The sequence below is a fragment of the Rhinolophus sinicus genome, chromosome 18 (assembly GCF_057876585.1).
Source record: "Rhinolophus sinicus isolate RSI-liver-muscle chromosome 18, RSI-T2T, whole genome shotgun sequence".
NCBI lineage: Eukaryota > Metazoa > Chordata > Mammalia > Chiroptera > Rhinolophidae > Rhinolophus > Rhinolophus sinicus.
This window is the reverse complement of record NC_142518.1, coordinates 54,878,842-54,904,268: the sequence shown is the minus strand read 5'-3', so window position 1 is coordinate 54,904,268 and position 25,427 is coordinate 54,878,842. Positions and strand designations below refer to the sequence as shown.

Sequence of the window (25,427 nt, the reverse complement as noted above, 5' to 3'; positions counted from 1 at the left end):
TGATTTGGTTACTCTTGTGCTTTTTCTAAGAATTTTATAGTTATAGCTCTTACTAGGTTTTTGTTCCTTTTTGGTTGTTGTTAACTTGTGTATATGATATGAGGTAAGGGTCCAACTTCATTCTTTCACATGTGGTTATCCAGTTGTCCCAACACAACTGGTTACGTTTCTCTTGAAAACCTTGACTGATATAATCTCTAATTTCCAAAAAGTATAATAACATGCTAGGCTTTGTTTTGGTACAAGGGGAGAGGAGGTGAAGAGAAAGCAGTTTTTTCTTGAATGTTGATGGGATTGACTGTTATAAATTCATTCACAGAGTCCCAAGAAACCTTACTAGGCAAGTAGGCCCTTGCATTTTTCAATGTTTATCAGATTTCCCTGCTCACAGAAGTGTATAATACCACAGTCAGAGCTATTGAGGTAGTGGCTTCTAAATTTTCATGACATCATTTATATATTGAAAGATTTAGACATCAGAAGTTGGAGGCACACATACTAAATCCTGACATCCTCATTGGTGGAAATGGCGGGGGTAAAGTGTTGTCCTACTAACACTCCTTTATCTGCAGCTCTTCCCCAAATAAGATAATCCTCTGTGATACTTACAGATAGGGAAGTAGAAACATATAACATTAATTTCTACAACAGATACAGGTGTTTAAGCACCTGAAATATGCATAACAAACTTTACTTTTGTTCTCTGTATTTTTCCTAAAAATGCCTTAACTGGCTTTCCCCACACTTTTCTTTCGTCTTTAGGTGAAGACAGCATTTAAGCCTGAATTTTTTTTTTTTTAAGTTTATTGGGGTAATAATTGTTAGTCAAGTTACATGAATTTCAGGTGTACAATGATGTATTACATCATCTATAAATCCCATTGTGTGTTCACCTCCCAGAGTCAGTTCTCCTTCCATCACCATATATTTGATCCCCTTTACCCTCATCTCCCACCCCCCACCCCCCTTACCCTCTGGTAACCACTAAACTATTGTCTGTGTCTATGAGTTTTTGTTTCTCATTTGTTTGTTGTGTTCTTTTGTTGTGTTTTGGTTCGTATACCACATATCAGTGAAATCACATGGTTCTCTGCTTTTTCTGTCTGACTTATTTCGCTTAGCATTATAATCTCAAGATCCATCCATGGTGTCACAAATGGTCCTATTTCATCTTTTCTTACCGCCGAATAGTATTCCATTGTGTATATATACCACAATTTCTTTATCCATTCATCTATTGAAGGACATTTTGGTTTCCATGTCTTGGCTACTGTAAATAAAGCTGCAATGAACATTGGAGCACACGTGTCTTTATGTATAAATGTTTTCAAATTTTTTGGGTAGATACCCAGAAGAGGAATTGCTGGGTCATATGGTAATTCTATTCGTAATTTTTTGAGGAATCTCCACACTGCCTTCCATAACGGCTGCACCAGTCTGCATTCCCACCAACAGTGTATGAGGGTTCCTTTTTCTCCACAGCCTCTCCAACACTTATTGTTTGTCTTGTTGATGATAGCCATTCTGACTGGGGTGAGGTGATATCTCATTGTGGTTTTGATTTGCATTTCTCTGATGATTAGTGATGTTGAGCATTTTTTCATATGTCTATTTGCCATTTGTATGTCCTCTTTGGAGAAATGTCTCTTCAGGTCCTCTGCCCATTTTTAAATTGGGTTGTTTGCTTTTTGGTGTTGAGTTGCATGAGTTCCTAGTGTATTTTGGATATTAGCCCTTTATCAGAGGCACTGTTTGCAAAAATCTTTTCCCATTCAGTTGGCTGCCTCTTTATTTTGTCGATGGTTTCTTTTGCTGCACAGAAGCTTTTAAGTTTGATATAGTCCCATTAATTTATTTTAGCTTTTACTTCCCTTGCCTTTGGAGTCAAATTCATGAAATGGTCTTTGAACCTAAGGTCCATAAGTTTAGTACCTATGTTTTCTTCTATGCACTTTATTGTTTCAGGTCTTATGCTTAAGTCTTTGATCCATTTTGAATTAATTTTGGCACATGGTGACAGATAACAGCCCAGTTTCATTCTTTTGACCGTGGCTTTCCAATTCTGCCAGCACCATTTATCGAAGAGGCTGTCTTTTTCCATTGTATGTTTTTGGCTTCTTTGTCAAAAATTATCTGTCCATATTTATGTGGCTTTATTTCTGGGTTCTCAATTCTATTCCATTGATCAACGTGTCTGTTTTTCTAACAATATCATGCTGTTTTGATTATTGTTGCCCTGCAGTAGAAGCTAAAGTCAGGGAGTGTGATACCTCCAACATTGTTCTTTTTTCTTAAGGTTGCTTTGGCTATTTGGTCTTTTGTGGTTCCAAACAAATCTGATTTTTTGTTCTATTTCTTTAAAAAATGCCACTGGGATTTTTGATGGGGATTGCATTAAATCTGTATATTCCTTTGGGTAATATGGCCAGTTTAACTATGTTGATTCTTCCAATCCATGAGCATGGAATGTCTTTCCATTTCTTTGTGTCTTCTTGAATTTCTTTTTAAAACGTCTTATAGTTTTCAGTATACAGGTCTTCCTCATCCTTGATTAAGTTTATTCCTAGGTATTTTATTCTTTTTGCTACAATTGCAAAAGGAATTTTTTTTTTCTTTTTCTGAGATTTCATTGTTAGTATATAGGATATAATAGACTTTTGTATGTTGATTTTGTAGCCGGCAACTTTACTGTATTCGTTGATTGTTTCTAATAGCTTTTTGGTGGAGTCTCTAGGGTTTTCTATACATAGCATCATGTCATCTGCAAAGAGTGACAATTTAACTTTTTCATTCCCAATTTGGATGCCTTTTATTTCTTTCTCTTGCCTGATTGCTCTGGCGAGGACTTCCAACACTATGTTGAAAAGCAGAGGTGATAGGGGACAGCCCTGTCGTGTTCCTGAATGTAGAGCAAAGGTAAGCCTGAATTCTAAGCCACCTGTAAAAGTTACTCATTTTTTTCTCTGGGTATCTCCCATGTATAAATGAGCTATACATGCTAATAAGTTTCTGTTTATCAAGTTTTCTTTTGTTAATCTTCTTTGGTAACAAGGACATGAACCAAGAGCTTAGAATGGTAGTGGAAAAATACCTTTTTCCTTCCCTACAGAAGAATCTTTCCTTTCTTCTTCCAGTTTCTTGCAGATTTAGAGGTTCCTCGGTTTGTGGAAACAAAGCTCTAATATTCCTCCATCTTAACATCAATCTTCACATGGTCTTCTCCTCTATATGTTTGTGTCTTCTCCTTTTCAGTCTCTTATCAGGATACTGGATGTTGGATGTAGGGCCCATCCAGTTAACCCAAGATGATCTAATGTTGAGATTTTTTTTTTTTAACAGTTCGGGCATTTAATTAGGTTCTTCATAATTAATTTAGAACACCAGTTTGTGAGGATAAGCTCCATTTGTGAGAGCAAACACAGAGCGGAGGTAGCCCTGGAGCTGAGGAACAGCTTTGATTTTTGGCAGAATTTGCGAGTCCACGGCTTTCTGATGAATTTTGCACTGCTCTGTAATCTCGTATTTCTCTTTCTCTGAGTTGAACATCTCCCCCTCCTGGTGTCTGGGCTTATGCAGCTTCTTCTTTGAAGTAAGCAGCAGTAAGATGTTTGGGAATTTTCACACCACTGATACCAATTTTGGTGGAGGTGGCGATGACAAATTTCTGGTGTGTTCTATGCAGAAGAACTCGATTGAGGGACAGAGGTCCAGTCACAAGTAGGAAGCCACTGCTCAGCTGCTGCAGGAAAACCACCCTCTCGTCTCTATGGCGTCCAGTGAGGATGATCAGAATGGTTCCGGGAGTGATGCTGGCCCCAAGTTTTCTCACGTGCTGACTGAAGGGTTTCTTGCCGTGGCTCAACAGCTTTCGAGGCACATCTTCAGTAGGATAGTATCTAGGCATTTGGCGAAGTTTAACCACGTGGGTGCCAGCATTCTTGTCGCCACCAACTGGTTTTGTGACAGTAGCAAGAATCTTCTTCTTTTCAATCCTGGATTTAGCTAATGAATTCTTCGTCTTGTACATGGCCTTTCAGGAATACATAGTTGATTGGGAATATCTGCCGATTCCTCTGACCAGGACAGGATTTCGGCTGCAGTGGGGCTTCCTCTTAGGCGTTTTGGCCTTGAGGTTAGCTTTCTTAATCTTGTCACCAGCATCAGCCTTCTTGGCTTCAGGTTTCTTCTCTTTAGTGTCCGGCTTCTCAGGTTTTTCACCTGCCATCTTGCAAGCTGGGAAAGAGCTAACCTTGAGATCTTTAATTCTATCTGCAAAGACCATTGTTACAGTTAAAGCTGTTGTCAGAACTCTTAGAACTAATAAAAAATTCAGCAAAGATGCTAGACACAAAATCAAGATGCACAAATCAGTTGTATTTCTTGTATACACTAACAACAAACATACAAAAATAAAATTAAGAAAATAATTCTATTTGTAATAGCATAAAAATAATAAACTACTTTGGAATAAACTTCATTAAGAATTCAAAGAATTGTACACTACAAAATATTGCTGAAAGAAATTAAAGAAAATACAAATAAGTTGAAAGACATCCCACGTTCAGTGATTGGAAGACTTTAATATTGTTACGATGTCAATACTACCTAAAGCAATCTAATTGTCCGATACAATCCTTATCAAAATCCCAATGATGTTTTTTTGCAAAAATATAAAAATCCATCTAAGATCCATATGGCGTCTTAAAGGACCTCAAGCACCCAAAACAATCTTGAAAAATAAAAAGTTTGGAGGACTCACACTTCCTAATTTCAAAGCTTATTACAAAGCTACAATAATAAAAATGGAGAACTCAGAAATAACCTCTCCCATTTGTGGTCAAATGATTTTCAACAAGGGTACCAAGACCTTCAGTGCAATATGGACAGTCTTTTCAGTAAGTGTTGCTGGGAAAACTCAATATCAACAAGCAAAAGAAGGAAACTGAATCCTTAACTCACACTATATTATATGTTAAAATTAACTAAAAATGCATCAAAGACCTAAACACAAGAGCTAAAATTATAAAACTCTCAGAAGGAAACACAGGGCAAAACTTTATATAACTGGATTTGGGAATGATTTCTTGGATATAACACTAAAATCCCATGCTACAAAAGAAAAAATGGATACATGGCTCTCTATCACAATTAAAACAAAGGAAAACTTTTGTGCATTAAAAGATCTTATTAACTGAGTGAAAAGGCCATAAATGGAATGGAAGAAATATTTGCAAATCATACATCTCATAATCAATTAATACCCAACTTCTATGTAAAAAACTTCCAAAACTCAACAACAACAAAAATAAAGAGTTTGACTTAAAAACTGAGTTAAAGACTTTTTCTACAAAATAGATATATGCATCTCCAATGAGCACATAAAAATATGTTCAACATTATTAATCATCAAGGAAATGCAAATCAAAACAACAATAAGATACCACTTCACACTAATTGGGATGGCTACTAGCAAAATAACACAAAATAACAAGTGTTGGCAAAGAAGTAAAAAAATGGAAATCCTAGTAAATTAATGGTGGGAATGAAAAGGATGCAGACACTGTGGAAGATAGTATGGAAAGTTCCTCAAAAAGGTAAACATAAACTTATCATATAATCCAGCAAATCCACTTCTCAGTATAAGGCCACAAAAATTGAAAGCTAGGACTAAAATAGATACTTGTATAGCCATGTTCATAGCAGGACTATTCACAATAGTCAAAGGATGGAAGAAACCCAAGTATCCATCTGTGGATGAATAGATAAACAAAATGTGATATACACATATAGTGAAATAGTATTCAGTCTTAATAATGAATGAAATTCTGATTCAATGCTACAACATGGATAAACCTTGAAGACACCATGCTAAGTGAAATAAGCCAGACATAAAAGGACAAACATTGTATAATTCTACTTATATGAAGTACCTAGAATAGGCAAATTCATAGAGATAGAAAGTAGAATGGCAGTAGAATGGCTGGATGGATGGAGGAATAGAGTTTATTGGGTACAGAGTTTCAGTTTGGGAAGATGTAAAAGTTCTGCAGATGGATGATGGGAATGGTTGCACAAGAACTTCCTTCCTTCCTTCCTTCCTTCCTTCCTTCCTTCCTTCCTTCCTTCCTTCCTTCCTTCCTTCCTTTTTTTATTAGTTTCAAGTTTCAGGTGTACAAAACAATGCAATAGTTAAACATTTCACCCCTCACAAAGTGATAACCTCTTCTTCCCCAATCTATTTCCCCTCTGACATCATATGCATCTATTACAATTCCACTGACTCTGTTCCCTATGCTGTACTCCATATCCCGTGACTATATATATTAAATTATAGTTGACATACAATATTATTCAACTTCAGCTTCAGGGGTACTGTGCCATGGTCAAGCATCTACACCGTCCATGAAGTGGTCTCCCTAATAAGACAAAGAATGTGAATGTTCTTAATGCCACTGAAATGTATATGTAACATGATTAAAATAGTAAATTTTATGTTATGCATATCCTACCAAACTTTTGGAAAGGTCATTTTTCACTTAATGTCATAGTCAGGGTTGTATTTTTTTTTCCAGGATTTTAATGATTTTTGTCTAAAGTCTTATAGACTCCATTTTTTTTTAAATGAGATGTTAGCAATCATTCATTTCAATTTCTCCTTGTATGTAATTGGTTATTTTTCTCTTGTTCCCTTCCAAAATTTGTCTTTTTCTTGGTTTGTTTATGACATACATAGGCATGGTTTCTTTTGAATTACCCTGCTTTGGTTACTGAATTTTATAAATCTATAAACTATCTTTTATCAAATTTGGAAAACATTCACCCATCCTTTCTTCAAGTATTTCTTTGCCCATTTTTTTTCCCTCCTATAATTATGGTACTAAGAAAAACATGTTAGAATTTTTGCTCTTGTGCTATAGTTCCCTAAAAACATGTTCTTTGATTTTTTTCACTTATCTTGCTATATTCTCTTCATATTGGATATTTTATATAAATCTGTCTTTTAGTTGACATTCTTTCTTCTGTTATATTTGTTCTACTCCAAAGCTAATCAAGTGATTTTTATTTTATACATTGTATTTTATATAATTTTGGGGAGTTTAATTTTTGTCCCAGTCTGTCTGATTGAAGATAGCAAATGTTGCCTAAAATTTTTAATGAGTTGTTTCTTTTTCTTCAACATTCACAAAACTAAACATGGAAAGAAAACAGAAAATATTGAAACGTTCAAATTATATTTTTTGTGCTTAACAGATTTTAAAATCAGAGTTTAATTGTAGGAAGCATATGCCATTACAACTATTTTAAGCAAAACATAAAAATAGCATTTAATACAGAATAAATGGTGTTTATTTCAATACTTATAGAAAGTTTGTAGGAGTAAGTTCTATGTTGGTCCTCTATTAATGACTCCAGCACTGGTCTGCAAAAATATTACTATGTGTGCCATCATCTGGGAGACTGGGAATTAATTAGCCTTACTTGTGAGAAACAACACTCGAAGCAGCTGGTATGACTTACTCACTTTTCAAATTTCTATTCATGGAACTTAATTTGCATCTAGATTTTATTTTTATTTTATTTGCAAAGGATATTGAGAAATACAGTTTTTAGCTTTACCAGTCTAAAAGTATAGGCAGATACAGTAGAAGAATGCTGGACTTGAGGCTTTGTGTGTATTCACCATTTCCTCCACAGTAGCTAATCTGAAATAGAGAAACTTTGTTGTCCTATAAAAGAAATCAATGACTGAGAAGATTTTAATTTTAGTTCTCAAATTAAACAGTTGCATGCCTTTGAAAAACTCTATTTTATTTGGATTTTTAATTTATCTATAAAATAGAAACATCGTTAGACTACTTCACTATAATGATGTAAAAGTGGCATGTTAACAGATATGAAAATATTAAAAGAAATAAAACAGAAATAAGAGTTATTTTTGTAAGACAAAATGTTACTTCTGGATTTATAGTTTCTAGTAAAAATGGAATCTGGCCCTCAGTTTCTCCTTTGTCTTTCTAGAGTGTATCCATTCTTCTGATAGATAGGAGGGAAGGTCTTATATACTTTTCAAAATTCTTACTATTTTGATGTAGTAGTATAATGTGGGCCAGATCTCTCCCATTTTAAAATAAATAGTCCCAGCATGAATTCTATTTCTTTCAGGAAAAATATTTAGAAACATTTTATTTTCACTCCATTCCCTTTTTCCTATTTAGACATTTGAGTATTCAAAGTGGCAGGGTATTCAGAGAAAAAAAAGGAAGGGATAGAGTCTTCCAATTAATTGTGGGGATGATGTAAACTAGGGAATTGCCCTAATATTATAATTTAGAAGTATATATTATTTTGCTGTATAGTGGTGGTTGCCAATTAGTGGTCAAAATTAAAAAATGGATGTATAATCAAATCTATAATAATTTCATAATGTATAAGTATGAAATCATGTGTTATACCTAAAACTAATGCAATGTTGTATGTCAATTATACCTCAATAAAAAAAGAAAAAATGAATTTTGTGGAAATGAATAATATTCTGTATTATTTGGAGACTACATGTAGTAAAGGAGAAATAGTATATGTGGAATCTCATTTGCAATGTATTACAATTTTTTACGTCCAAAATTTTTCAAATAGTTCTCCAGGATAAAGTAATTCTTGCAGTAGGTTGGTTTGTAAGTGGTTCAAAAAACACTGGAAAAGAAGAAAAAAAAAGATCGTTTGAACAACACATATTTATGTATAGGACGATCTCTTATCTATTCAAGTTGCTATTTCACTTCTTTGATATCAAAATAGGATTATCTAAACTCCTGAATCACTGTAAGCTTCAGCAAATGGGCAATGATAGGCTTAGCACAGTTTGAAACTCACAGTTTTGCTTTAATCTATTATTTCTCACATAAGTGCACATTGTGCCATTGTTCTTGATCTAATTTATTCTGCCTTCTTGGGCAAAATTGTTGTCTGAGTATGCAATGAACACACTGTGAAGAAAATCCTCCATATTAAAATAATAATAGCAATGTTTAATTTTTAAGCTCATTGCACATTTCACAAGAAGATATGTTAGATTTGTTATTGGTGGAAAAAATATGTATATATAGGAACAAATTCATAGAATCATTAGTAATTACATAAGGGAACTATTAAGCAAGTCCATTAGAATTACACACATACATAATTCTATATTTTATATAATTATATGTACATATAATTATATACATAGAATTACATATAGAATTACATATATTTTAGAATTATATATAATATATTACATTATATAATATATATTTATATAATTTTATATATATATATGATTAACCCATTTTAAAATTTAGAGGGTACGTAAATTTGAAAGATATTATTCTATAATTCAGATCACTTTTTGGCTTTAATTCTACATAGATGATACTTACATTGAATTTATTTACCCTAGTTCTACTCTAATTCCCCAAGAAAGTGTTTGCTATCATTGTATAAATCAGTATAAAAATTGCTGGTTACAATACCAAGAAAAGAAGGGAAGTCAAAATGTATTTTGGAGACAGAAAACAAGGTGGGAGTGACATTTGAGTCAGGAGTCTTTCTTTGGGCTGTGGAAAAAAATAGAATGAGATTATCGATGATTTCCAAAGGAAGACTCAGCTTGAGTATAGCCTCTAAACTTGTTTTCAATTTCAACGACCTTGCAGATTTTATCATCCTTTATATTTGTTTGTTTGTGTTGCTTACATACTGACATAGTACCAGTTATTTACAACATGAAAAGCCAGTTGTGTCCAATGAAAATAATGTTAGCATCATTCACATAGTTTATAAAATTATGGAGGAAAATGTTTGGTTTTGAATATCTTTATTGAAATCCTTAGAGGTTCCTCTCACCAACTACTTAGGTTTCCCTTAGGAATTTATTTTATAAGAGCTGTATATATATTACATCAACAATTGGCTATTAAACCAGCTACAAAATGCAGTGCTAACTTCTGTTATTTCCTTTCACTACATAGAAGTTAATTCCAGTTGCTTCTGTCTAGGCTCATCTATTATATTTTAAAAATGAACAAATATTTTATGGATCAGAGAGTAGACTAATAGCTTTTATCTATGAATACACAGACATAATTGCACACTCACAAATGCCAAATTACTCTTTTGACCCATTCTGTAATATCTGATTCAGTTTATTATGTATATAATCTGTTTTAAACGCAACGCAGTTGGACTCTAGTGTGCAATCTTTCTCAAAATAGTAGTTTTGGAACTAAATTAAACCAACCTTAAAAATGGACATTAAAAAATGCATTATGAGCTATTTAACGTGAAAAATGAAGCAGAAGCACAAAGTATGAATAATCTGACTTTGGAGCTATATACATATCATCACTATATTTTGACTTTCTAGATTCTATTTGATTTAGGGACCTGTACGTAAAATAATTTGTCTCTTGTGCAATATGTAGGCAAGTACAACTTGTATGTGTGGATGAAAAAAAGGTTTCTATGGAAAGTAACTTCACAGGGTGATGTGATCATAAATTCCTAACTGGGTAGGTCATGGTTGGTAGTCACTCTCCTGGAGTATAAGTTCTTCAGTAAAATGTTATCTTTACCTTACACAAGCCCTGTACATCTAGGTTAACATATCTTTGAAATAAGCCTCTAACCACCCTCAAGAGACCACATAATCTTATTGACTATCCTGTAATCCAATCCCTGCTTTGCTTTCTCCCAACTTCATAATATCTTCCTTACATTCGTTCCTTAATTTCAATTGCATAAAAGAAACTGCAAACTGTTATTCTCCAAAGCTTTTATCTCAGTCTGTTGAAATTTTGCTTCCAGGTGTTCGTCTTTTTGAATCAAATAAATTATAACAATTCTCTACAGGTGTCGATGTTCTTATGTCAGCCTATCCATATACTTTGTATTAAATATTACATGAGGTGTGACAAAAAACTATGGTGAATGTTTAAATTAAAAAAATATTATTGTAAACTATGGTGAATGTTTAAATTAAAACAAAAATTATTATAGTAGAAGACTGTGGGGTCAGAGTCTCAGAGAGCAGTTTCCAGGCTCTCGGCCTCACGGGGAAGGGTATTAGCTTGGGTAGTAGGTAGCCATCAGCTGTGACTGGTTGGCCATCAGCCATAACCAGTTAGCCATTAGTCACTGATATAACTGCCGAGGCTGCGTTGGTTGGTTGATTGGCAGGCAGAAAACCAGACGGGGGGTTGCGGATCGTGTGGATCCTACTTCCTGTGTCTCATCTAGCCGCCAGCGAGACTGGGGTGGAGGAAGACCCCTTGGTGGGGTACTGGTGAATGTTTACTCCCTGTGTCTCCAACCCAGCTGCCAGCGAGACTATAGTGGTATGAAGCCCCTATCCATGGCTCCATTGGTGTTCTTTTTGGCCTCACCATGTCCTGTGTTCTTGTGCGGGGAGCGGGAGCTGAGTCTGCATGACAAGACACACTGCCATGAATCCCTCTCAAAATACTCCCCCTTGCTTCGAACACACTTATCCCATTGTTCTTGCTACTTTCTGAAGCAGTTCTGGAAGTCTTTAGTTTCATTGCCATGGCTGCCTCAATGTCCTGAATGGATTAAAAACATTTTCCTTTCATGGTCAGAAGTTGCATGGTGCCAGGTCCGGTGAATAGGGTGGATGAGGACACACTGTAATATTTTTATTTGATAGAAATTGATGTACCAGAAGCGATGTGTGACATGGAGCGTTGTCATGATAGAGGATGAAGTAAAAACACTCACGAAAGAAGACTTCCAGAACTGCTTCAGAAAGTGGCAAGAAGGATGGGATAAGTGTGTTCAAAGAGAGGTGGAGTATTTTGAGGTGAATTAATGGAAGTGTGTCTTTTACTGTAATACGTGTTTTTATGTAAACATTTCACTGTATTTTCCAATCACACCTCATATTCTACTATAGATGGGTATGACCAATTAATATAAGGACAGCAGCTTTACATCTTTTAACATTATTTGCATAATTAATGGTTTTAGTCTCCAGCTGGTGTCCCTATTATTGTAAATAATGTATTTGTACCAAGAAATAGTTGTGGAACTGGATGAGGAGAAAAGCAGAAAGATACAAAGAAATCACCGAAAACCTCTGAGAAAAAGGATGGGTTTCATGAGAAAGCTGCAAGTCACTTTGAAATTAGTTTCTTCCCATTGCTTTCTGAAACAACCTTAGCACTTTTGAGAGGATTATGTCTGAAGGCTGATCACTAATCATGATCCTGTCTGTGCCACTCTAAATTCAGTTTTGCTCAAAGACAAAGATATAAGAGAACCAGAAATGGATCTGGCCCCTAACCTTTTCTTTTTCTGGAGAATTTCTGCTCTATCCAAGAGCTATATCATCTCTTAATCCTCTTCTTTATAGAATATTGGAGAATTTTGGGAGAGGGAAACAAAGGGCTTATCTAGGGAAAAAGTAGAAGTCTCACAGCCAATGTGAATCAAGCAGTCAAAATTCTAGTCCGTTAGTATACAAAGAGTGGAAGGACTTGCCTAAGAATGGTATAAACTAATTCTCTGGTTAGAAGTTAGAGAACTAAGTTTTGCTTTGTCTTGTGCACCTGAAACTAATAAAATTGAAAAAAAAAAAAAAAGAGAGATATGCCTAGATGGAAAAAAAAAAAAAAAGAAGTTAGAGAAAAACACCTCTTCCTTCATTCTGTTTCTGTTCATAAGACATCTGTGGAGTCACCAAAATTTATCTAAATTATCAAGTGATATATGACTACTTATAAAATTATCATCAGCACAAGTATTGCCACATCCTACATCTCACTCCGTTGTTAGTGTATTCAGAGAATATATATGGTATGCCTAAGATAATGGCACCTGAAAAAAGTGCATTGGAATTTTAGAAACGTGCAGTATTTAGAAATCACATAAATGTCTTGAAAGTAGAAATTCAGAGCAGTATGGGATTATTTAACAAATGTAAAAGTTCAACAATATGAAGAAAGGGAAATTTTAACTGTAGGGTTATATCAAATAATATTTTACTTGTTCTCCATCCACAAAATGTTTTGCATTTGTTTTGCCCCTCAACTCTCTCCTGAATAATTTAGGAAAATATTAGGGGTTGTTTCACTTCTGTTTCTAAATGAAGTTTTGTTGGTTTCCAAGTGCCAGCTTTTCCCTATTTTTTTCCCTGATACTGTTGCTGTGACCCTCTAAACTTCACTGTAGCAACAGGATTCTCATGTTATGTATAGTCACCCAAATTAAGGTACTCATCTTGATATCTTGGAGAGGTTCGGGAGGTGCTGCTTCTGATATTAGCCTTGTGGGACTATGCCTTATATGTTGTTAGGCCTCATGTTGTCAGACTAGCTGCTTAAGATACAGTTCCTCTCAGACCAGCAATGTCAGAGTGTAGCCATTTTGTTTTTCTAACCTATGATATTGCTCTGAGTCATCTGAGTGAAGTGGAGAAAGTCCTTTTCTTACACAAAGCAATTCACATTTCTTTACTCTTTGTTACATAAATTCCCAACACATGTCCCTAGATGGGCTAGGCCAAAACAAAGATAGATTAGATTAGATTGGATTAATCGATAGATAGATAGACAGACAGACAGACAGACAGACAGACAGATAGATGGAATAAAGATACAGATTTCTACTCCAAAATCATTGCTTAACTCCTAGCTTTGTTATAGGCTTAGGTGATTTGATTCTGTCTTTGAGGTGAATCATTTCTCATAAAACTCTTTAGTGTTTCATGAAAATAAACCACTTGAAGAACTTTCTCACCAGATTTCTAGGAATATCTCTAGGAATAGCATTGCAAATCTGAATCATTAGAGAGTATACTTCTAGCTCAAATTCTAGGGCTCTTATTTACATCTAAATGACATAGCAACAGTAGACATGAGAAAATAGGGAAAACAAGAAATAAAATATTTGATACAGAAATATCTAATAAAATAAAATGGTATCTTAGTCCATTTGGACTGCTATAATAACATATCATACACTTGGTGACTTACAAACAATGGAAATGGGGTGGTCAGTTGACTCAGTGGTTGGAGCGTAGTGCTCATAACACCAAGGTCGCTGGTTCGATTCCCACATGGACCAGTGAGCTGTGCCCTCCACAACTAGATTGAAAACAACTTGACATGGAGCTAATGGGTCCTGAAAAAACATGCTGTTCCCCAATAAAAGTTAAAAAAAACACACAAAAGAATAATGGAAATGTATTTCTTACAGTTCTGGAGACTGGGCAGTTCAAGATCAAGTGAGAGGACCTTTGAAGATTTTGGTTTTGCACCTGACTGTTTGATCAAGGATCCATTGGTGAGTCTAACTACTGAACCAGTGTTCAGTATGATAATCTTTTGAAGCAGGGTAAGAACAGATTTTGAATCTTAAGGTTCTGAGTATACTCTTTGAAGCTGGGTTAGAGTTCCAGGCTTAAATGTATCTGTTTGAGCAAGAATCTCAAGAGTTCCCCAAGTTACTTTGAGTTACAGGCTTCTGTTGGCATGGTTTAAATAACTGAGGCATACCACTGGACTAAGGGTTTCTAGAACTCTACTGGAGAAGCTTATGGGTTCATAAAACTGCTAGTCCAACGTCAAATAGAATAAGAATTAATAACATGGGAGTGAATTGATGAAGGATGCTTATGCTTTTTGTTTGGAATATTGCTTCTGGATATAAGGAACTTCTTATCTGTAATATGTAACAATTAATAGACTATACTAATGTAAACAGACATGGTTACCCACATCCCATTAATTTTGAAGGTTAAATATGCTCATTTATAATGTTTTATACATACTGGTAAAAATCAGGTTAAGGTTCTCCTTGTTATGTGTGGTTTTATGTGGTCCTATATTCCAAAACTTTCTTTTCTCTTAGAGGAAAAAAGTGCATTACTTTTTTCATTGTTAGTTAATTAGAATAACTTTCTTGAAACATAATATATGGATTTCTCTCAACTTTGCAAAATCACAACATGTGTTATTTTACTGTGGCATTTTTAAGGGTTCCTGGCAACAGTCTGATAACAATTTACCAGACATTTCATATACTGATCTATGCAAGTTGCTTAGCTTCTCCAATGTTTTATTGTTTTATTATTATAACATTAATAATATCTCTCAAGAATTTGACTAAGTGCTCACAGCACGATTCCCATTATATAAAGTTAACTGCTCTCCCCCCACCCCCCCCAAAAAAAGAAACCTAATACATTTTAGCAAAAATAAGAACAAGTTATCTCAGCAGTAGGGAAGGGGAGTTGACTGAAAGGAGCACAAAGAAATTTTCTGAGATGATAAACATTTTTTGAATTAAATTTATTGGGGTGACAATGGTCAGTAAAATTACATAGGTTTCAAGTGTGTGTTTCTATAATATATCATCTATATATCGCATTGTGTGCTCACCACCCAGAGTCAGTTCTCCTTCAATCACCATATATTTCATCCCCTTTACCCTCTTTTACTACTCCCCTCACCCCTTGCCCTCTGGTAACCACTAAACTCTTGTCTGTGTCTATGAATTTCTGTTTCTTTGTTTGTCTTGTTGCTTTGTTGCTTTCAGTTTTATATCCCACATATGAGTGAAATTATATGGTTCTTGAGTTTTCCTGTCTAACTTATTTCACTTAGTAAAATAACCTCAAGATTCATCCGTGTTGTTGCAAATGGGACTATTGCATCTTTTGTTATGGCAGAATAGTATTCCATTGTGTATATGTACCACATCTTTATACAATCATCTATCAAAGAACATTTTTGTTGTTTCTGTCTTGGCCTCTGTAAATAATGCTGCAATGAACATAGGTGTACATATATCTTTATAGATAAATGTTTTCAGATTTTTGGGGTAGATACTCAGAAGAGAGATTTCTGGATCACATGGTAATTCTATTCTTAATTTTTGAGAAACCTCCATACTGTTTTCTGCTGAAGAATCTGATGATAATCTAATGAGCTTTCCCTTATAGGTTACTGCTCTCTTTCCCCTGGCTGCCTTGAGAATTCTTTCTTTGTCATTAATTTTTGACAGCTTCAATATAATGTGCCTTGGAGAAGGCCTGTTGGGATTGAGGTAATTAGGTATTATATTTGCTTCTTGGGTTCAAGGATCAAGTTTTTTCCTTAGGTTTGGGAAGTTCTCATCAACTATTTGTTTGAATAGACTCTCTCTTCCCTTCTCCTTCTCTTCTCCTTCTGGTATACCCATTATTCTTATGTTACTATTTCTGATGGAGTCATAAAGTTCTTGTAGAGGTTTTTCATTTTTTTAAAACTCTCAAGTCTCTCTCTTCTTCCATCTATGTCATTTCCAGACTTCTATCTTCAATATCACTAATTCTTTTCTCCATCTTGTCAGCTCTATTTCCTAAGCTAGCTATATCATTCTTCATGTCTTTTATTGAGTTTTTCATCTCCACAATTTCTACTTGGTTCTTTTTAAAAATACTAATCCCTTTGGTAAAATGTTAATTTTGTTCATTGATTGTGTTTCTGAGTTCATTAAACTGCCCGTCTCTGTTTTCTTGCATCTCATTGAGTTTTTTCAGAACTGTAATCTAGAATTCTCTGTCATTTAAGTCACATATTTCCATGTCTTTAAATTCACTTTCTGGAGATTTTTCATTTTCTTTCTGAGCTGCCTTGTTACCTTGATTATTCATGGCAATTAATGAATTATTATTCCTCTTCTTGGGCATCGACAGGAGTTGGGTCTGCAGCAGGTTGATATGAAGCGGTCTTTCTTTTGTTTTCCAGTAGGTTTTGCTGGAATGTTTTATTTTCTCTTTCACTGCAGCCTTTTATTTTCCCTCATGCTGTAGCATTTTATTTTCTCTTGCACTGTTCTGGCTTCTCATGCCATTGGGGGGTTTCAGGGAAGGTGGACTTCTCCTCTGTGAGCAGGTCACCTATGTCTCAGGGGCCAGTAGTGTTTTGAGCTTATGAAACCCCAATGCTGCCCCTGCATTGGGATTTCAGAAGCCTGTATGTCTCAGGGGCTCTGTCCCCTCAGGGATCCATCCAGGAAGGTGGGGGCGGGGTGGGCTGTGAGAGATGGCTGGTGCATTTGTGTGTCTGAGCAATGGTGACTGCCAGCTCACAGCTGTCTCCCCCCTATAGTTCCCTATTGCAGTAATTAGTTGCACTATGCGTTTGCAGCTGTGTGACTGTCTCTCTAGTTCTCAGGGCTGTAAATATTCTGCTTTTAATCTGACACTGCTACATTTTCTACTGAAGCCCATTTCTAACACTGGGAGGGTGGGTGGGTAGGGACGAGCTCTGGGAGGATCATGGGGGAGTTGGCCAGGCTCCATATCTTTGTTTTCCGCTCTCTGCCTGGTAGTGAGGGCTTAAACCACAGTTCTCACCGCTCTGTATTTGGTCTTTGCCCCAAGGTCTCTGCCCTGAACACTGTGTTCAGCCTTATTATATGCTGACCCCTCAGGCAGGACTGTGGGCCTCAGGGAGTGCACCTGAAGCCTGGATTCTTCTTTCTCCAGAGACTGCAGTGAGATCTGGACTGCATCCTGATATATATCTTAAAAACTAATCTGACATATACCGTAAAAAGACCACTTGAGGTATTTGGTTGACTTTTGAGAGACAATAGCAAATGCAGACATACCAGTAGGGTACCATTGTTCTATCCAAGTGAAATATGATAGTGGTTTACACAAGGGTTTTAACAGTTGAAGTTTTGAAAAGGAAATAAATTTAGAATATATTTTGAAGGCTAAGCCTATAAAACTGGATGATAGATTGTGTGTCTCTAATTTTCTCCCTGAAATGGGTGTCAAGAATTCTGTCCTGAATATAAGTTTGAGATGTTTATTGGCTATCTGAGTGATGTTTGTGAATAGAATATACGGATCTGACAATTAAGTTCATGAACTCATCCTAGAAAAAGTGCTACATACCTCATTGCTGAACATCACTATGGTCACCTTCGAAGTGCTTCCCTTGGGAAGCTATGCACCAATGCCAGTGCCTAGTCCACCCTTCAAAGCAATTTTGGAACTCTTTTTCTGGAATGGCCATCAGAGCTATCATATTACCCTTGATGTCCTGAATATCATCAAAATGTCTTCCTTTTAATATTTCCTTTATCTTTGGGTAAAGAAAGAAGTCATTGGGGGCCAGATCAGGTCAGTAGGGAGGGTGTTCCAATATAGTTATTTGTTTGTTGGCTAAAAACTCCCTCACAGACAGTGCCCTGTGAACTGGTGTGTCGTCATGATGCAATAGCCATGAACTGTTGGTGAAATGTTCAGGTTGTCTAACTTTTCACTCAGCCTTTTCAGCACTTCCAGATAGTAAACTTGGTTAACTGTCCAGTTGGTAGAAATTCATAATGAATAATCCCGCTGATGTCAAAAAAGGTTAGCAACATCGTTGCAACAAGTTCACGAACTTAATTGTCAGAACTCGTATGATAGAGGAATTCAGAATTCAGAAAAGAGGAATGGAATATATATATATATATATATATATATATATATATATATATATATATATATATGAATTATCACCACATAGATAACATTTAAAGGAAAAAGGGTAAGATTACCAAAAGATTGAGTTTTGACGAAGAACTGATGACCTAGGATTCAATTTTCAAAAACTTAGTCAGACAGTGAAAAAGAACAAGTGAATATGTGTGAGAAAGGGGCCAATAATATAGAAGCAAAATAAGAAAAATGTGGTATATTGGAAGTCAGATAAATGAGGTGTTTCAAGAAAGTGATCAACGGAGTCAAATTCTAATGAGGAAAGATGGCCAAGTACATAAATGTTAGGCCTACTGCATTCCAGGATCACACCAAAATTACAGATAAATTATAAAGCAATCAACCTTGAGAATCGTCGTAAGACTAGCTGAACAGAATGCCTGTAACTAAGGATATAAAGAAGAGGCCACATCAAAACTGGTAGGAGGGGCAGAGACATGAAACGAGCTGACCACAAACTCACAGATAGTGGTAGAACACCAGGAGGAATACTTTGGTGGCAGAGAACCCCTGGAAGAGGGAGAGGTCCCAGCCCCACACCGGGCTCCCCAGCCCAGGGGTCCTATGCCAGGAAGAGGAGTTTACATAACATATGGCAGTGAAAATCAGCGAGGACTCCATCTGCCCATCCCAGTGGAGAAAAAGGATCCCTCATACACTGCTCGTAGGAATGTAAAATGATACAGCCCTGTTGAAAACAGTATGGAGGTAGACGACTGGATTAAGAAATTATGGTACATTTATACAATGGAGTATTACTCGGACATAAAGAAGAATGAAATCGTATCATTTGCAATGATATGGATGGATCTAGAGAATATTATGCTAAGTGAAATAAGTCAGATGGAGAAAGACAAATACCATATGATCTCACTAATATGTGCAATCTAAAGAACAGAATAAATGAGCAAACTAAATAGAAATAGTCTCAGAGATATAGGGAAAAAACTGATGGTTGCCAGATGGGAGGGGGTTGGGGATGGGGGAAAAGGTAAAGGGATTAAAAAGTACAAATTAATAGCCACGGTATTGCCATGGGGATATGCAAGGCAGTTTGGGGAATATAATCAATAATGTTGTAAAGATTTTGTAGGGCGTCAGATTGGCATTTGTCTTATTAGGGAGACCACTTCATGGATAGTGTCTATGCCTGACCACTGTGCTGTACACCTGAAACTGAAGCTGAATAATATTGAATGTAAACTATAATTATACATATAATATATATATATATATATATATATATATATATATATATATATATATTATATATATCTATGGCACGGGATGTGGAGTACAGCATAGGGAATAGAGTCAGTGGAATTGTAACAGCTATATACGATGTCAGAGGGGTAGTAGATTGGGGAAGGGGGGTTATCACTTTGTGAGGGGTATAAATGTGTAACTATTACATTGTTTTGTACACCTGAAACTACTAATAAAATAAAATATGCATTCTTTTAAATAATAATAATAAAAAGAAAACAGTATTGAGGTTCTTCAAAAAATTAAGAACAGAATTACCATATATATGCAATATATAGATGATGTGTTATGGAAATGTACACTTGAAACCTATATACTTTTACTAACCAATGTCACCCCAATAAACTTAATTTAAAAATCCACATAACTCTTAGGAACACAACAGAATCCAAATATCCTATGTTGTGTCATTCAAAATATATAGAATCAAACTATTCAAGATATGTAGAAATGAAAAGACATATATATGTGTGTGTATACACACACACACACACACTCTGTAGGTGCCAAAAATATGTATACACATTTTAAGAAAGGAAAAAAACTATTAAAATTGTAATACTCAATATATACCGATAACAAAGGATGAATACTACAATTGCAAGAGGTGCTCAAAGTGGTTACCATCAGTGTAATTTTAGTAGAGTTTTTTCCTTTCTTAACATGTTGCGTACGGCGGGGTTTAAATCCCTCGTGAAGATTCTCGTGATCCGTACGCAACGTGTTAAAATGTGGATACCTTTTTTGGCACTCTCTGTATAAGCACAGCCCGAGGCACAGCCCAGTTCAGAGTCATGGTTGGTTTCTGGGCCAACTGGAGGCTTTCCGCCTGCCCTCATTCATGTTGGTGGCACTGGCAATCCTTGCCTTCAACCACTGGAGCATCTCTTTGTGCCATGTCCTGCTTCAGGAGGAGGTGGGTGGGCTACAGGGCCCAGCCCAGCACACCAAGGTGGGCTGCAGATACTTGGAGAAGCGCAATTCAGATCTCCTGCTTTTGGTGGACTGTAACTCTCTCCCCAAATATGGTTCCAGATTCTCATGGAAACCACAACGGAAACGCCAAAACTTCAAAACATAACCCTTCAATCTTCTTCAGCGTTTAACTCCAGGCCTAGGCCTAAACTTGGAAAGTAAACCCAGAATTCAAGAAGATATACTAAAACAGGCTACCAAGGATAGAGTTGGTGATTTCCATAAGTTGAAGCAAAATGATGAAGAATGAGAACTTCAGATGGACCCTCCCAACTATGGAAAGCAAAGTTTAAATGATGTCCTTAAATCCTAAAGTAAAATGTCTGAAAACTTAAAGCGCTATAAAATGGAATATATTTTACTTTGTCATTTTTGACAATGTTGTAAAGAAGAATTGTAAAGCTACATTGAGATACATTTAAGGAAATATTTTAATGAAGGAATGTACCCATGTACATATGTGAACTTTTTCACATAGTATTATTAAAGCAGAGACTTTTTTGGTTATATTGCAGTTGAGCCAAAAACAAAGTAAGCAAAAGTGTAGTCTTTGTATTTAAAGCAAACTAATATAGATTTGACATTTTACTGAGCCTAATTTTTTTCCACAAATGGACAAACAGGAAAAAATGGTCATACCATTTATATGCTTCACATAGCATAACCACAGTGAGAACAATTATTCAGCTGAAAAACTTTTTATCCACTAATACATTCTTGTTATGTCAATAGATAATCTGTTCTATCTACCCCTTATCTCATGCTTTTCAAGGAATTATTCCTAGAATAGTTGGATATAAGAGGGGAACCTGGAAGCCAAACTACTGGGCAGCACGTGTGCAAAATCACTTCCCTACTCTTTTTACTTTACATGACTGCTGATGTGTTTTGGCAGATGAGCTTTCAGGGAGGCCTGATGAAAATTGAGATAATCTGCAAAGATATAACAATATTTACTTAGTTCATGAAATTGTGAAATGCTAAATTGACAATATATTTTCAATTGTTTTTCACATAATACCAGTACTGTTTAACTATACACAGCATTGGCTAAAATTTTTATATTTTCAGATTTCAAATTGGTGAAGATATTCATGATTTAAATGTCAGATCCTGAAAGAGGCTAAATCAACTTTTTTGAATTAAATCCGCAAACAGTATTTCAAAGCTTCTCTGAAAGTTTTAGTGATCTTATTTGACTGAATTTTCTCAGAATTACTAAATAAGGAGTTATAACAGTTTTTTATTAATGCACAAATAAATAGAAGTACAGTGAAATCTATAGCCATTTTATTAAAATAGCTTAAAAGTTTGTAATATAATGAAGAATCTTTGTAATTACTTAATGTTAGTTAAGAATCCATAAATTTCATATTTGATAGTCTTACAAAAGTATTTTAAATGCATTTGTCCTTTTTGATACTTTTCTAGTAGAGTGTGTAAGCTAGCTAATCCTTGTTTTATGAGTTAAAGCAGTATTAAATCCTATCACCTTTCCCCCAAATAAAATGTTTTAGTCATAAGGAGATATTTAATGTTGCTAACTCTGTGTTTTAGAAGGGCTAATAAACATGAAATGCTTTTTTGACCCCTGTACTCAGGTTCTAATCAAAATACAAATTTATAGAGATTTTAGAAAAGTTTGCATATCGGAGGTGCAAAAATTCTTAGACTTTAGTTTGAAATTATTAAGCTTTCGGGGAAGAAAAATGATAGTTACTTTGTAAAAATGGAAAAAGACTGGCGCAGCTGGTTTACTTAGTGGTTAGAGCATAGTGCTCATAACACCAAGGTCACCAGTTCGATTCCCACATGGGCCAGTGAGCTGCGCCCTCCACAACTAAATTGAAAACGACTTGACATGGAGCTGATAGGTCCTGGAAAAACACATTGTTTCCCAATATTCCCTAATTAAAAAAAAGAAAAACTTTCTCAAAACATTTAAACATATATTTATTATATGACACAGTGAACCCACTGCTAGGTATTTTTTTCCAACTGAAATGTAAATGTATGTTTCTACAAAAACGTATATGTGAATTTTTATAGCACTTTATTTGATTATCAAAAACTGAAAACAATTCAGATGTTGCTAGACAAGAGGATGGATGACCAAACTATAGTGTATCCATACAGTGGTTTACTACTAAGCAATAGAAAAGGAAGACACTATTGATTCAAACAATAACATGGATGAATTGTAAATACATTTTTCTAAATGACTGAAGCTAGAACTAAGTCTACATATATTCATAGGGCACTGTGGAAAAGACACAGGGATGGAAAACAGATCAATGGTTGCTAGGGCTCCAGAATAGGGAAGGAGGTGACTTCAAGGAGACAGCATGAGAGAATTTTTGAGGTGACAAAGCTGTTAGCCATTTTCTACTTGTGCCCACTGAGAAGGCATAGAAGCAATGGCATCCCATTACCAGTGAGCCAGCTTGGCTCCCAGATCATGGTTTTAAAATAACATTCTCTAATGAAAGAGAATGGGGCAAAAAAATACAAGCTTATCCTAAAGAATATTGTGGTGCTATATAGTAAGGAAGTAATTTTTAAAACTAAAACAAAAAAGGATTGGATCATGTCGGAAGGACAGAAGAGTGAACCTAAGAGAGCTTCTGATGACTGTAGCTGTAACAATTTGAGCAGCAAAATAAATATACTTTTGGACGATGACCTTGAGAATAATGCAAATAGTACAGGTCATACTAATATAAGTAATTAAATAAATGTGAGAGAAGGATAATGTTTTCTTATAGAATAATTCCAGTTAACAAATGTAGAAGCAATGAAGAAAATAGAAAACCACCATTAGAACAACACAGTAGTAATTGCTTCAGGCAAGATTCTTCAGTAAATGCTAAAATTAGTAGGTAAATGTTTAAGGAGAAGCAGAATATTTGCAAAGCCTCAAAATATCTCCCCCTAAATATTTTTTTTTTTTAAGATTTTTTTTTTTTTAATTAGTGAAGGGGAACAGGACTTTATTGGGGAACAGTGCATACTTCCAGGACTTTTTTCCAAGTCAAGTTGTTGTCCTTTCAGTCTTAGTTGTGGAGGGCGCAGCTCAGCTCCAGGTCCAGTTGCTGTTGCTAGTTGCAGGGGGCGCAGCCCACCATCCCTTGTGGGAGTCGAACCGGCAACCTTGTGGTTGAGAGCCCACTGGCCCATGTGGGAATCGAACCGGCAGCCTTCGGAGTTAGGAGCATGGAGCTCTAACTGCCTGAGCCACTGGGCTGGCCCCTCCCCCTAAATATTTATTAATTAAATGGGAAGAAATAGTAAGTTTACATTGAAGAAACCTGATAGACATCACCTTATCCAAATGATGAGTGTTAAAATAACCAGTAATAAGATATATAGACATCACCCACTCCCTGATATCATGGATGAATAATGATATAACCATGGTGGTATTCTTCCCCAAAATCTATAGTCTCATTCTCATCAGAGGATAACATCACACTGAAATTGAGACTAATTCCACAACATACCTGAGCAGTACTGTTTAAAAGTATCAGGATCACGAACCACAATAAAAGAATGAGAAACTGCCACAGATTGCATGAGTCTAAGGAAATATGATGAGTAAATGCAAAGTTGTGTCTAGGATTGGATCCTAGAACAGAAATGGTTATTATAGTGGGAAACGCATTATCTGAATAAAGTCCATAGTTTAACTAAAAACTGGAAACTGGCTATACCATTTTTTTTTTCAAATGTATGCCCTTTCACCATACATTCTGCTAAATGAGAGAACTGCCAAAGGAAGAAGAGCAATATATAGGTACTAAAAAAGAAAATAATACTTATTTATAGGCATGTCAGAAAAATGGTGTCCTGTTCTTCAGAATTTTGTATATAATTGACTAGAGATAAATGCAAGGCACTATTTTTACCATAGCCACAATATTTATTTCTAGGAACTGAGGGATGCAAATTAAAGGGACTCTTTTCATACCTGTGCCAGTGATTCTATTTAAATACTAAGTCCTGTAGAGAAGCGTCTACCCTCACAGCTCAAAGTTCTCTAACAATGAATACTTTTTGTTCTGATGCATGGACTTCAGTCTTCAATTCTAGGAAGACAGAAAACAATCTATTCAGTAACTACACCAATTTTTCATATATTTCTGTTTTTAACATTTTTTTGTCCCTCTTATATGATGGCAAAATATGCAAATTTGCCCATAAATTATGAAATAATAGAACATAACTCAACAGAACTATAAGATGAATGAATATTACTGAGAGATCATAAACTTGGAGCTAGATGTGACAACTCAGGAGATTTTGGTTTGGTTCTCTTTGAAGAGAAGGCAGACTCATATTTCTTTGTATTAGGGACATTTTCATCCTGAGCAGTGACAACATTTTAGGAGAATAAGTGTGTTCATGGGTGCTTGCTAGCCATTGAGATGGACAGTAGTGGGCATAGGTCATACTGTTGGCTACTCAGTATTCTAATACCATGTCTATTTCTAGGAATCTCCATTGTGGGGTATTAACCGGAGGCAGGATTTGAACAGTGTCAGATATTTCCTTTCTGTACTCTCTTCCTTTCTTTACTCCTTTCCATATGTGAAATAAACATGTGACTTAGGATGAATCGATTAGATATCCCCCTCAATATTGTGAAATATGA

At 35.5% G+C, this 25,427-nt stretch overlaps 1 pseudogene; it reads right to left on the bottom strand.

The window, feature by feature from the left end:
• Positions 1-3,372: 3,372 nt before the first annotated feature.
• Positions 3,373-4,225, bottom strand: LOC109436353 (large ribosomal subunit protein eL6 pseudogene; annotated as a pseudogene).
• Between the last annotated feature and the right edge of the window lie 21,202 nt (positions 4,226-25,427).